Source organism: Mauremys reevesii, linkage group 13 (assembly GCF_016161935.1).
Source record: "Mauremys reevesii isolate NIE-2019 linkage group 13, ASM1616193v1, whole genome shotgun sequence".
Classification (NCBI taxonomy): domain Eukaryota; kingdom Metazoa; phylum Chordata; order Testudines; family Geoemydidae; genus Mauremys; species Mauremys reevesii.
In genome coordinates, this window is record NC_052635.1 from 36033415 (window position 1) to 36048873 (window position 15459).

General features: G+C 42.2%; 1 long non-coding RNA gene across 1 annotated transcript in view; it reads left to right on the forward strand.

Moving 5' to 3' along the window:
• The first annotated feature begins 648 nt into the window (after positions 1–648).
• The window catches only part of LOC120380992, a 43658-nt gene continuing 28847 nt past the window's right edge, over positions 649–15459 (forward strand). Inside the window, exon 1 of the long non-coding RNA XR_005587909.1 lies at positions 649–765. This is a non-coding gene — a long non-coding RNA (uncharacterized LOC120380992). The remainder of the gene's footprint in view (positions 766–15459) is intronic.

Here is a 15459-nt window from a genome sequence, read left to right on the forward strand (position 1 = left end):
CTTCTTCGGATGCATAGAATGGAACACACAGACAGGGGATATTTATACATACAGAGAACATGAAAAGGTGGAAGTATGCATACCAACAGGCAGAGTCTAATCAATTGAGATGAGCTATCGTTAGCAGGAGGAAAAAACCTTTTTGAAGTGATAATTAAGATGGCCCATAGAAGGTGTGAGGAGAACTTAACATAGGGAAATAGATTCAATTGGTGTAATGACCCAACCATTCCCAGTCTTTGTTTAACCCACAGTTAATAATATCTAGTTTGCATATTAATTCAAGTTCAGCAGTTTCTCTTTGGAGTCTGTTTTTGAAGTTTTTTTGTTGCAAAATTGCCACCTTCAAGTCTGTCACTGAGTGGTTAGAGAGGTTGAAGCTCATGCTTAAATAAATTTGTTAGTCTTTAAGGTGCCACAAGTACTCCTGTTTTTCTAGAAAATCTCAGAGGATGAAAAGGGGAAAATGGTGGCCCACAAAGGTGGCAGTAAAACACTTTTGCAGCTTCCTAATCCTCAGTTCACTGTGCACTGTTTTGGTTATTGGGCACAGCTTTGTGCAACCTCAGTGCTGCTCCATGTTGCATCACTGTAATGGCTGCTAAGGGGCTATTCCATCAGCTAGGGATCATTGGAGCACAGCAGTGCTCTGGCTATATCTTCTTTCCCTGGCCCAATCCTTGACATATCCCCTCAGATGGGGTTGGGATGGACAGTGGCATAAAACCAACTCTGAAGATTCTCCTACACTCTACACCTAGCCAGGTAAGTCAGCTTTTCTCCTGCTTTATGCTGACAGGGTAGAATAAACCAAGTGTAATAGGTGTCAAGATTTGACCTATTCACCTGAGTGCAAAATGAAGCTCCTCAGTACAGGAATTCCACTATGGAAAAAAATCAGAAGGTTAGGAACATATTGGGCTAAGTGAATTCCTGATGTAATTCCATTGACTGTAGTGGAGTTAGAGGAGAGAGGAACTTGGTCCCCGCATTTTCATATAAGGTGAATAAATTGACTAGGATTTGGCTACATTTGTTATAACATGGGTACATATTCTATAAAGAGTTATGTATTCTATTTCATATTTTATTCTGTGCTGGATATTAGTAACTAATATGTGCTGCCGAAGCAAGCACAACTAATACTGAAATGCTGCTGCATTTTAATTTTAATTTTACTTCTATGATTAATACAGAATGCATAGTTACTATTTGGTCTGGCCTGTACACTGGTCTTATGCTCTGCATTTAATTTTAGAAAGATCAATTCATTTATATTTGCAGGAAAAAGAGTTTATAGCCAATGTGTTCTGATGTTTTCCTCATCTTATTCCTTAATAAGCAAGCTTTGCATTTGAAAATAAATCTCCATTGAACTTCCACTGAGAGGCTTTGCTTTTGAGAGATTGAATAAAAGTATAATTAACAATATTAAGCAAATAGCAAACATTGCATATAAAGTTTGGCTGTTGCTGGGTCTTCCAAAAAATTAAACTTGAATGGAAATGTTTAAAAAAAACTGTGTGCACTCCTGGGATTATTAAAGACATATTGCACCAACAGGAAATGGACGAGAGATACACATGACCTTTAAACAGAGTAGCTAGTTCTTCTTGGTTGACTTCAAAGGTTTCTGAAAGCAGGGGTGCAGTTAAGTTGTTTCAACTGACTTTCTTAATTCTGAATTGTCTTTCTCTTCTGCATCCTGACATTATTAGTTAGATTGCTTTTCAGATAATGCAGTAGCACATTCTTACCTTGTACAAAAAATTTGGACAGTATTTTGAAAGGTTTTCAAATAAAGTAACAGCTCTGTTGCATAAAACAATTTCCTCTAAATTTCCAACTGCATCAGAAGTAGAACTTCCTCCTTCCCAGGTTAGGCACACTGACAAAATCTGTCATAATATCTTTTTCTAAATTATATCGGCTGCTATTTTAAAATATTTCCTTTCTGCTTGCAGTGCAGCTGTTCAAAACTCTCTCTTTCAAATCCCCCCCCCCCCCGCCACGCACACAACTGTTAAACTTACATGATTATGTTAAAGTTACATGGAATGCTTACTAGTTCATACAGTAAATCAGCTTTCAGTTCCAACTTGAATTGTTTTCTTTGTTCAGGCTGGATTAGATACTGATAGGTTATCTAGTTTAGTACTGTTCAGCTGATGCTTAATTGCATCTCTCACATTCAAATATAGAAAAAAATAAAATGATTGTTAATTCATATAACTTCCATTTTAAAAAATCAGAACATACTATTCACATGCCACGGTTAAAAATTAACAAGTGATGCAACTGGACTTTTAACTCACTGATCAGACACCACATAGGCTTTAAGGCTGGAATATCTTTTCTTAATGACCTAGAATATGTGTATATGAAACGTATTCTTTGAAGCATCCTACTTTTTATTATTGTTGATTTTATTTACTTATTACAGGCATTAAGCATCATAATATCTGGGCACACTATATGCAAATAAATGTACTCTATAAAACAGGATTTGCAAACATTTGTTTGAATTTCAAAAAACTATGCTTTACATCTATGTTTGTGCCTCCTTTTTATTTATTTGCAAATAATTCACATGAATGAGTTTTTTTTTATTCCCACAGATATTTGGGGGATGGGTGTTTTTGTATGAATATCTATTCCTGCATGCTGCCAAGTGTATTCTGTATTCATTATGTACTATGCATGATTTTCCACTTTCAAGTTCCAATCATCCCATCAGGGAGCAGAGCAAATGCCACATGACACGGAGGACAAATCACACACCACAATGAATAGTCGAAACAAAAAGCTAATGAACAACCAATAGGCTGAAACTTGTTTGAAGAAACACTTGGTTGAGGTCTAGATTGTGATTTGGACTATGCATGAGCACAGGATTCTGGCGAGGGAGTAAGAACCACTCTAAGGGTATGTCTACACTACCCACCAGATCGGTGGGCAGCGGGGGTCAATTTATCGCATCTAGTCTAGACGTGATGAATTAATCCCTGAGCGCTCTCCCATCGACTCCTGTACTCCACGACCACGAGAGGCGCAGGCGGAGTTGACGGGGGAGCGGCAGCAGTGAAGACACCACAGTAAGTCGATCTAAGTACGTCGACTTCAGCTACGTTATTCACATAGTTGAAGTTGTGTAACTTGGATCGATTTTTTCCCCCCCCTCAAACCCCCACCCGCCACTGTAGACCAGGCCTAAGACCCCAGTGTAGCTTATTCAGACTGTGGGGTCAGGAGTAAGCAGCCACTGTGTCCCTGGAGGAGGTGGGCCCGGGGGAGGTTTTTTTGTTTTTGTATATCATAATATTTAGCACTTCATACCATAGTGATTTATATTTTCAAAATGTTCCACCAATATTAACTAACTCTGTTGGTATTGCCAGCCCCAACAAAATAACCCAATATGCTCTGTGTCCTTTTTATTTGTCTTTTGGTGATTGGGCTTCTGGGCTGCACTCAGGTCATGTTTTCAAGCTTTTCTCTGTAACCATAAGAAACTTCAAATATTTTTGAAGATGAAAGTTGAGATTCTCACTGAATCACAAAAACAACAAGGGGTCTGGTGGCACCTTAAAGACTAACAGACTCCTTGTTGTTTTTGTGGATACAGACTAACACTGCTATCCCCTGTATGGTGACCAGATGTCCCGATTTTATAGGGACAGTTCTGATTTTGGGGTCTTTTTCTTATATAGCCTCCTATTACCCACCCATCCACCCCCTGTCCTGATTTTTCACACTTGCTGTCTGGTCACCCTATTATACTTGTCACTGAATCACAAGTTTCCTGCAGCTGGGGCTGTGGGGAAGGGGACAACAACCTCCCCTCCCCACCCCACCCAGCAAATTTCACAAGATTGCAAGGTGCTACGATTCTCACCTGCAAAAGACACCTGTCAGGGTTGGACCTTAAGCCTCACTACACCTGTGTGCTACTGTAGATCAACATTATCATCCTCACTTTACAAGATGAGAAAACTGAGTGACAGAGTTAAGACTGGAATGCACGAGTTTCTGGCTCACAATCTGATCCTCCGTCTCCTAGACTACACTAGACTGTCTGTTACTGTCTCTCTATAATTACGTATAGAAATAATATTAGACAGTGGCACAAACCAAAACCCCTAATAGAGACTGAAACTGGAGCTGGATGTGAATTTTGCGGATAGTCTTTATTCCTATGCTGAGCTGAAGCAGTACCCTGAGTCTTGTGGCATCCAAAGTCTAGACAGAGGGCCAAGCAGGGAAATTGTTATCCCATGCTGAGCTTCCTCAGAATATGCTGAGCTCCCTCTCCACGGGTTTCTCAAAGCCAGCACTTTGAGGGGATTAGTCCTCTGATACCACAGTCATAGGTACTATATAAAAATCTATAATGGACTGAGATAGGGCAGGGCCTAGGATGGTAGGACACCCCTACTCTCACATGCAAATAATTTTGGCATCTGGCAGGAGTAATCGCATGGTGGGTAGCATGTGGGTCAGAATGTGGACCCACATTAATGCTATTTTTGCCATATTAAAGCCCAGTGCTACTCTCACTGAAATCAGTGTATTATGCCACGTGCCCATCTTTCCTCAAAGATCAAAGAGGCTCTGGATTTAGTTCCAAAAGGTCCGCCCCTCTCTCCCCCACCCCCAAAAGTAATAATTAAGTCTTTTTTTTTTTCCAGTTGTGGTTGTGCCCAAATTTGCTGATCTCATGTAATTCCTAATTTGACGAGCTGGCTTTTGGGGTTATTTTTGTCATAACAAGTTTGAAACAGAACAGTCTGTCTTTAGGAGCCTTTAGGGGAGGAATGTTGGGACATTTCTCACAACACAACAACAACACCGAGGAAGCAGGGCTTTGTCTCCATGAAAATAAATGCTTACAAAGTCTGCAAAACAACAGGAGGGAAAGTTGCCTTGTGCCTTCTCTTTGTTCCAAACAATTGGCCAAGAGCATAAAAATAAAAGCACCTTGGGGAATAAAAGATGAACTTGTTAATAAGAGATAAGTGTTTGGCTTTGCATTTCAGAGGAATCCAGGAATCTTCCCTCTTCCTTTTATTTCTTTAGCTAAATTAATTCCCCCCTAAGATGTGCTTTATAGAGTCAGACATTTGTTAGCAGGACTAACTTGAAGTTGATATGTTTCTTTTTATTTTTAAGCAGACAATGTTGTTTTCTGCGGAATGTGGTTTTTAAATAATTCTTTTGGCACAGCTGGAGCTGGCTGGCCTCTTCCTTAAATTATTTTTTTTTTTTTAGTGTTCCATCATTTGCCCTTTTTCTAGGTTGGGTGTGCTGTAGTTCCATAGGGAAGCATGCTACCTGTGGCCTATTCAGCTGAATGGGATATTTACTATTGCTTTCATTTGAAGAACAGTTTTTGTCAGGATAGGTGCATCTGTACTGATACAAAGATTGTGCAGAGCAGGCCCGATTCCATCAAAGTCAATGGGTACTTTTATTAAAAATGTAGTCGGGATCTCAGGATTCAGTACATAGGGCCAGATAGATGGGAGGGCGACTGTTGTCTCTAAGCCTCTTTTCCACTGTCCTGATGCTGATGCCGGTCAGGGGCTGACTGCAGCCTCTGGCACAAGTAACTTGGAGTATCCCTTACGATGCTGTAATATTTGTAATACCAGTCCCTCAGGGATCTTTGCACGGGCTAGGGAGCATTGGAGCACAAAGTTTCTGGAGGGGGTTGACTTTAATGAGAGCAGCGTGTGCTCAGCGTCTCTAAAAATCGGCTCTTTGCTATCTGGTTGTCCTGGAGGTTGCTCAAGAGGGCACCTACTACAGTCCCATAAGGCGTTGGGAAACTAGGTATTGTTTCCTGAATAAGGATAGAGTAAATGCATAGGGCTTGAGCATCCATTGGATTACTGTGCAGCCAAAGACAGGGCTGTCCCTAGCCACTTTGGTGCCCTATGCAGCCCACTCATAGGGGTGGGTGGGATGGCCCTACGCCTCTGCGGAGGTGAGGGGCTGGCCTCAGGCCTCCACCGGGGGGCAGGAGCAGGCTTGGGGGGATGGGGGAAACCGCCCCCCAGCACGAGCTGGTGGAGCAGAGCGGGTTGGGGCCAGGTCGCTCCACTTCCTGCCTGCTGGTCAGGGCCGGCTCCAGTGTTTCTGCCACCCCAGGCGGCGGAAAAAGAACAAAACACAAAACCTGCAATCGATGGCACTTCAGCGGCTGCTCCACCGCACCGCTTCATTCTTCAGTGGCAATTCGGCGGCAGGTCCTTCCCTCCGAGAGGGACCCGCTGCCGGAGACCCGGATGTGCCGCACCCTGCCATGGGCCACCTCAAGCACCAGCGCAGCAAGCTAGTGCCTGGAGCTGGCTCTGCACCTGGTGAGTGCAGGGTAGGCCCAATCCCGCACTCACCGGGTGGCGGGAAGTGGAGTGACCCAGCCCCAGCCTGCTCCACTCTGCTCCCCTGGCTCCCAGCCTTGGGGCTTGGGCGGGGGGGCAGGGAGGAACCGCCCCCCAGCACTCACCGGCAGTGCGGCTGGGAGCTGGCGGCACAAATGGGGCTGGGGCCGGGTCGCTGCATTTACGGCTGCCTGGTGAGTGCAGGCCCGACCCCCGCGGTAGCCCTCAGGGGAAGGGGTGGAGTGGGGGCATGGCTGGGGCAGAGCAGGGGCAGGACGAGGTGGGGCAGGGGGGTGAGCAGGGGCAGAAGCTTTGTGGAAGGGGTGGAGTGGGGGCAGGGCTGGGTCCAAGCATGGGTGGGAAGAGGCAGAGCTGGGGCAGAGCACAGGGCCCCTGGGGAAGAGGCAGAGTGGGGGCTGGAGCAGCACGCAGCTGCGTAGGGCACCAGGAAATGTGGTGACCCAACTTCCTGGTGGCCTACGCAGCTGCGTACTTTGTGTATGGGTAAGGATGGCCCTGGCCGAAAAGCCTGAGTAGCGTTAGGGTCCCAGGAGGCACAGAGATTGTAATTGCCCTTGGCTCCTGCAGAAATCCCAGGATCGATTTGCAGCCTGTTTCATCTGGGAGCGAACTCCACCCCACGATGGGACTGTTTGGGATGAGCTCATAAGGAGCCAATGATGCTTTCCTCATCCACAGCCCCTTTCTGTGGGTTTTTCTGGGGAAAGAGGTGAACTGGCTTTCGGTGGGTAACAAGGGATCTATATGGTTTATCTCCTGCATGGGTGGATGAAACACATGGTGCAAGAATGGAATAATAAGGGAGAGCAGGGAAAAGAGGAAACTTTTGCATTCCTTTGTCACTTTAATAATAGAGAGCTACACAGATTTAATGGGCACTGAACCAGAGAATTGACAACTTGTTGCATGGATGCGAGGTTGCAAAATGCAAAACAACTCTCATTCAATATTTTTGCACAGCATTTTGTACTTGACGATGTGCCCAGTTTCTGTACAAGCTGTTCTAGTGAAAACAGGCCAATATTTGGAAGTTTACAAGAGAAAATGGGCCTATTTTTTTGCGTGAAAGAGGCTTTTATATCCCAAATTTGAGCAAATTCTCCCCCTTTCTAAAGATTTGCACTTGCTAACATTACAAATGACACACGGTGTTGGTGCTACAAGATGACATGAAACAAACTGGCAAAAATATTGTGCTAAGTCCCCTGAAAAAACAACAAAACTTCACTCTTTGGCACAGCTTTAGTACTCTCATGTTTATAACTGCAGGCTTCTGTGATTGTTTCTTCTGACATTGTTCCAGGGCATGTTAAAACTCATAAATCAAAGGCCATGATAGCTCCTGAAATTCATCAAAACTTCTACTTCCTTGCCACTGTTAAAAACAGTTTATTAGTGTTTTTAACTTGCAGGTAAATAACTTAGGACCTGATCCTTCATTCTTCACTCACCAAAAGAGTTCTGCTAAAGACAACAGGGCTACTGGCATGAATGAAATTTACTCATTCCCCACATTTAAGGCCACTTTGGATGGGAGGAACAGTTTGCCTTGGGCCCCCATTTGAGAGCATCCCCAACTCAAATGGAAATGCAACCTATCACATGGGAGATCACAGAACCGCTCAGGTTTAGCCCTTCTGCCCCTCCATCTCCATCTATGGAGGGTAGGAGGGCCAGACCTGAGATGGGCTGCATCCTGCTTTAGCCACTTGAAATGTGGAGAGGTGTGACTTTACTTCAGGGGAGGAGGGAATTTCACTGGCTGGGTGAGTAAGGCTGGTAGCACCTGGCTCAAAGTACTTAGAACTGAGTGAATAGTTTACCGCAAACAATGCCTGCATTCATTTAACCTCTGTCTCATTGAAGCATATCCATCTGGAGATCATGATTTCCTAGAATTTATTAATTTGTATTTTACTAGGATTTTTTTTTAAAATTTTTATACTAAAACACGATACCAGCAGGAGGTATTTGATATTTCAACTCTTAGTGGTGACAGGTTAGCTCCATGGCATTGTTGCCAACTCTTACAATTTTATCACAAGTCACATACTATTTGGTATTTTCTCTTAAAGCCTCAGGTCCTGGAGACATGTGACTACTTTATTTTTAAATAAAAAATAAAGTAAGTTTCTAGCCCTACTGCTTGGAGAGGTGGGGGTAAAGATTGGAAAATGTGAACCACAAAGGCTCCTAAAATCAAAAGTAAATTAAAAAGATCCCACATTTATTTATTTATTTTTTATTTCACTATTTGTAAAGACACCCCCATGAATGGAGTCTGGCTCATTATTTTTGAATGCTTGGGGTTTGTAGTACTAGAGATGAGTTACACAGTACATTTTCTGTTTCCCGATTGAGGGCCTGATCCAAAGCCCATTGAAATCAATGGGAACCTTTCCATTGACTTCAATGGGGACTTCATTCAGGCTTGAGGCACTTAACAAGCACTTAAATCCATGGGTCTCCATTGAAGTACATATCAAAGGTCCCATTGACTTCAGTGTGGACAGGATTCCAGCTGATGTGTTTAAGTGCTTTTCTGAATGAGGGTTTGAGTGCTTAAGTACTTATGAGAAAAACATTCGAGACAGTTTAAAATAGGTGAAATCCTTGTTCATGGAACTTCAGAATTCATTTTCCTGAAACATTTGTGCCACTAACCCAGTCACATGTGTTCTGAGAAAAGGGACACCAGATTGACCAAAGGGAATTCATTCAAAAATTTCAGCGAATATTAGCACAACTATTTTTTATTCCCCCCCCCCACCCCTTTTGCAGTTCTTGTCTTTGTCTAGTGTTAATATCAACAGTTAGGACACATTTCAACCGTAGCCAGGCCCTGCTACCACATCTGCTTCCTGCGGCATTTATTGTTTTCCATCCTTTTCATCTTAAATTTGTTCAGTGTAAATAAGGCATAATGCAATCAAAACCTACTATATAAATCTCCAACAATATATAGATTTAAAACTCTGATATTTTAGGTGCTGTTTTCTAACAAGATAAATATTTCAGGGAATGATGTAGATGTTGTATATGCTCCATTTTGTTCTGGTTTGAATCATAAACAAAACATGATGAAGTTGTTCTTTAAAACTAATTAATTTTAATAACCAGAAGAAAATGACTCTTGTCAATTCCGTGCTAGTTTCAAGATTTGACACTTCTTGTAGCTTTTTTGTGCGTATTTAAGTTTTATCTGATGCCTAATCTGCTAGACAGAGCTTTTTATTGATTGGTCATATTGTTGCTTGCAAACTTCATTGTTTGGCTACAGCTGTTATTTTATGTATAAACTGTTAATCCTCCACAATTAACTCATTAAGAGACTGATTCTATGAGATGTAGAGTACCTTTAATTTATTGGGATGTGATGTAGGGTGACTAGATACAAATATGAAAAATTGGGGACACTTTTTTTTTTTTTGCTTTGTTTAGGTGTGGGGTATAGAGTTGCATATATGACAAAGCCCCAAATATCGGGATGTCTGGTCACCCTAATTTGATGGGGGACACTATGCCTTGCAGGCAGCACTCAGCACTATGCAGGATTGAACCCTCATAGGGGGTCCATTACTATATATGAAATATTGTAATTGGGCTTAATGGAGTTGAACCTAAAATCCTAGGTAGTCAGATGTGATTAATCATCTCTTAATTGATCCACGTGTGCAGTATTTAAAAGATTCAAGTGGTAACCTTGATTCAAGTGGCAACCTAATGCTATTACCGAGAGCAAGGAGTTGATCGTTTGAAAAGGCCCCCTGACCTCCCCCACCAATACAAATGAAAACGGAGTTTGTAACCTAGTTTGGATTAAATAGATTTCATTTCTCTGGGTAAGATGGCCAAACAGCAGGGCCATCCAAAAACTGCACCTGCAAAATAAATTTTTGCATAAGTAAGGAGTATAGGATTGGGCCCTCCCTGTGTACACAGGAAACTGTGTCCACTCAACCCCACAGAGCTGAGAGCAAATTGTTTAACAGCCGGCCCCCAGTGGCACTTGTCTGTGTGGAAGGAGTATGTGGAACTGGTATTTGGGGGTGATGTATGTATACTGTAACAGGCATTGATTTATTGATCATTCTCAAAGTAAGGGCTCTGGGGGTGCCTTGAAGATGCAGCCTTGATTGTGAGTCAAGCCATGCTTATGCTGCAGGGACTCAGAGAGGCATGCTGTTGCAGCATTGTACAATGCCTATAGGAATTTCCCTGAGAAGTACCCTCATGACATTTCCTGTGGGGTCAGGGTTTCCCCGTTTCCCCCATGTCACACCAGTCAGAGTGGTTAGACCCCCCCACAACCTGCAGTTCTTGGGGGATGCGGTAGAATGAAGGGCCCTGTACGACCACCTGATATGCCATGTCACATAGCAGAGTGGCTCCAGTGGAGCCCTGGTGTCAAAGATTTCCTGCACACCTCTCCACCTGGAACCCCTCAGTTTATACAATGGGTGTGGAAGAAACATAAGCCTACTGACTCCCTCGGTAAATTGGTTTCCTATGGATTTGGTGGAGGGAGGGGGGGAAATACAAAGTTCCTATATATCTCTGTCTTGCCTCTTCCCACAGCACAGGCTCCCGTACCTCAGGACAGGCTATGCTGTGAGGTCCAGGGAAATGATTTTACAAAAGATTCACTCCCTCATTCCATTCTGCCCAGGGTGGGAGGATCCACAGTAGATGCTGAGGGGACTATTTGAATCATTGCTTTTTGGAAGATGGTAAAAGCTTCAGGAAAGTCTGAACTTCTGGTTTCCTTATCTTAGACTTGATTGGCTTGTGTAGTCAGATGTCCCCCTTCCTGGGATCTCACTGAGGTGAACTGCTATCCACAATTCTCCTGATGGCTGTTACACTGATGGCTAACATTTAGCAGGCAGACTAAGGATTGATAATGGGCATCTGCCCTAAAAATAATGGAACTTGATTCCTCATATCCTGTGGTTGTGTCATTTTACATACATGGCAGATGAAGCATTGCTCTCCATGATGTAATTCACATCTCATTATGTGGTGTTAACCTCAGAGTCTGAGATGAGCCACAATGTAGCATGACACGGAGATGTAGGATAGAATCAGCAATCATAAATATGAATGGACTTAGCAGAATGGTCAGGGTCTGGGATCAGGCATGCCCTGCTCATGGAGTTGGAAGCCACTGTTTGTAATAGGAATAAGTAGTAACTTGTGGGAACACGCTTATGTTATTTCCAGCTAATGCATATCACCACAGTGAGCATTGCACACCATAAACCTCTTTTGCATACTTAATGAATTTATACAGTACGATTTATCAGTTAATATAATACCACACTGGTTGGGAAGATATTCAGCCCACCTGGTATCTGCAAAAGGAACTCATCACACTTGCCATATGGTGTCAGGTGTAACATTCATATAGTATATATTACAGATAATGGGACGGATCCTCAGCTGGTGTAAATCAGCTCCACTGAGTTCTAAGGAGCTACACTGATTTACACCAGCCAGTGAAATTAGTTCAAGATAAAACATAGTCTCCCATAAAATAACAAAGGGACATAGCAAAGCACAGTGGAAGCTGGAAGGAAAAGCATTTACAGCTGGATTTTCCAAGGGACTTCAGTGTAGCCTTCACTGGGAACAAATGCAGCCTTTCCCTTCACTGCCAGGGCTTCAGTGAGCTTTGGATCTGGCTCCACAAACACAAGGAAGCTTTTTTTTTGTGTGCTCTGTACAAAGGCCACAATTGCTATTCCTGCACACAGGAGAAGTTCAAAAATCCACCCTCTGTGTACCACAAAGGAGATGGGAGGGGCACAGAGTGGGCTTTTGGGCCCAAACTCAATTTGCAGTGCCAGCTGGGTACAGTGGCGGGGAACACTATCCTAGAAGTGCATCAGGAGGATGCACTCCTGTTCTTTTTGCGGATACAGACTAACACGGCTTCTACTCTGAAACCTATCAGGAGGAGAGTAAGGAAAGAAGAGTAGGTGTCAGCCATCTGGAGAAGGGAAGGGAAGGAGGGATCGACCTGAGGAGATCTGATGATGTTGCTCTTGGCTCAGATTACAGGACTCTTAACAACAGGGAAAGGTACATCTTGCACATATCCCTAACAGCTCCCTCTCCTAAATACCACTCTGGTCCCAGCACTGGTAAAAGTGCTTTTTGAAAAAAGCCGTAAAGCCCTTAAGGTCTATCATAACGCACACCTGAATGCATGCACAACAGAAGCCACGCTTTGAGAAATTGGCCTTTAATATGGAGGTGATACCTGCTTTCATTTTTTGAAAGCTAGGACCTGATCCAGATATGTTGCAACAGATGGAACAAGAGCAAAAAAGGAGAGGGAGGACAGTTTGCCGGCTAGCTGTCAGAAGGGTGACTCATCATGTCTGTCAGTACAATAAACATTAATGCAGTTTAATAAGATACAGGATTTGCAAATATGAGACAATGTGAGGTCACGGACTGTAGCTCGGTGCAGTACAGACCAACGGATAAAAAGCAATTTGTGTAAAATCATAGGTTGTTCCTAAAATTTGATCCCACCAAATCATAACACCGAACCTGCAGCATCATTCAGGCTGGACTTTTATCACAGTTGTGATGAATGCTAAGATTTTCATGGTTACAAATATGAATGTGACATTGGGCAGGATTTTTGTATTTTCTGCAGTGTGTGGGCTGATGGGTAGGTGGATTAGACACTAATCAGTTGAATACACTTGACAGAATTGAAAAGTTACATTTTGAGTTACACAGGGAGTTGTGAGGTAGAGACAAAAAACAGTAATTCAGAATTGTAATTTTTATCACTATAAACTTGCTTTATACAAGAAGTAATACTTTCATACTTTCTTTTGAAAAAGATATCAAGCATGCTTCACAAACATATGCAAGGCCTTATAATATGCCCAGGAAGCTGGTAAATATATTTAGAGAGGAAACTGAGGCACAGGGATATTTAAAAACTTCACCAAGACTACACACTAGTGTTAAAGTGAAAATATGGTTAAGAAGTCTTGATTGCCACTCCTCTCTAACCACTTAGAAAACATTTCCTCCCTACAACCCCCCCCCCCAAATATACAAACAAAACACGTAGTCGTGTGTTCAGATATTTATGCTATATGTAATCTTATATCAAACTTTTGTCTGTATGTCTCTAGCCATACAGACATCCTGTCAGTAATATTTAAAGAAAAAACAACATATTATTGAGGGGAAAAGCGTTCCCTTAGAGAAGACAGTTTCCCTTCGGTGATATTAACAAAACCTCTGAGTTTCCAGCCCTAGTTTCATCTCATTGCTTTTACTAGGTATGTGCTTAAATCCCAACCCACAGAAATGAGATTGAACAGTGCTCTTTAGTTTATTTGCACTGAGCATATACCGGGTATGCAATTTACATCTAAAATTGTGGTTCCATAATTTTGCAAACTCAGTTGTTCAGAGTGAAACTTATTAGGCCACAGCTCATTAAGAAATTCTTTGGTTTTGAATATTGATAGTCGGAATTTTACATATGTAACAGCTCACTTCACCACATTCATATCAATTTATTCCTGAGGATGCATCCTTGACGCTTAATCAGGCTTGGTAGAAGCTTCTTTAGTGGAAACAAAAGTATTTCAGGAATCTTAAACATTCAGTTTGAAGATACAGTAAAAGAGCTACTAATAACAGTGAAAGTGTGCTGTGCTAGGCATTTCCAGTGAAATAAAAAAACATGTTTATACTGAATGCAAGCAATGCATTTCCTTAGTAGCACAGCCTGAGCTCTAGGTAGTGTTTTTAGTTCTCTAGATGTTGCAGATCTTTACTAAATCTTGCATCATGCTGTTACAAGACAGTGCTTGTGTTAACTTGTTGTGTTTGAAAGCAAATTTGCAAGCAAGTGGAACTTGTATCCTTATGTTTCAATAAGTAAAGCCCCAACTTTCCTATTTTCCCACCCCTTGGATGTGAAATTGTAGTAAATCAGTCAACAGCAGCGTTTCGCATATAAAGCAGAAAACTTCAAAGCAAAGCAACCTTCTTTCTCCACCTATGAAATTCCAGACCAGGCTCCTAAATTCAGTGAAATCTAGTTACCATTCTACTTACCAGTCAGAGAACCTTGAAGATGCTCAAGGATGTCAGCTTTCTTTTCTTTTCTTTTTTTTTTAATGGACTGATTTAAAAAAAAAGACTTTTGGATAAACCATCCTTTCACTACTATGTGTGAGATCTTCAGCTGGTGTAAACCAATATGCTGAAGCTCCATTGAAGCCAACAGAACTATACTGAATTACATCAGCTGAGGATTCAGCCCAAATGCTGAATTATTTTTTTTTAAATTCCTTTTCAATGTTTTTGAGAAGAGATTGTTTTTTTTTTCTTTTGCTCTTCTGCTGTTTTCTTTTGGCTGGCCTTGAGAGCAATACTAAATGTACTCAGGTCCATCCCCTTTCTCTGTGAACGTGCTTATCTGCTACCTCATCTTCTTCGGTTTTACTGATGCTGTGTTTATTGGGAAACACTTTCATGGTCTGGGGAAGTCAGTGAGGGCATAATAACTTCAGTAGGGCTTTGAAGTATAACTTCTCAATGGCTAGGCTAGGCTAGTGTGGGTCACCATCACTCAAACTCTGCAGTGAATGCCCCTTGGAGCTTGTCTAAACTCAGAAAAGTTAAAACAAATTAACTAAAAGTGTAGTTAAAGTGCATTAAACTCCTGTGTGGATGTTCTCATTTGGAAGTAAAAGTGGCCTTAGTTTGCTGTGGCTTAATCTTCTTTGTGCTTTAACTTCATAGCTCTAGTTAATTTGTCACGACTTTCCTGAGTCACCCTGTATGTGTAAATCAATATGAAAACGAGTAACAAAGTTGCAAATCAGATCCAGGAAATGCAAGTAACCTCTGATAAAACAGTGAAACTTATTGCACACAAAGTGCTGTCAAATGCAGATTTAAACAGACTGGAGAAGAATGTTTGCAGTATTTTTGAAGCATGTCGGTCCCAGGATATTAGAGAGACGAGGTGTGTGAGGTAATATTTTTTTATTGGACCAACTTCTGG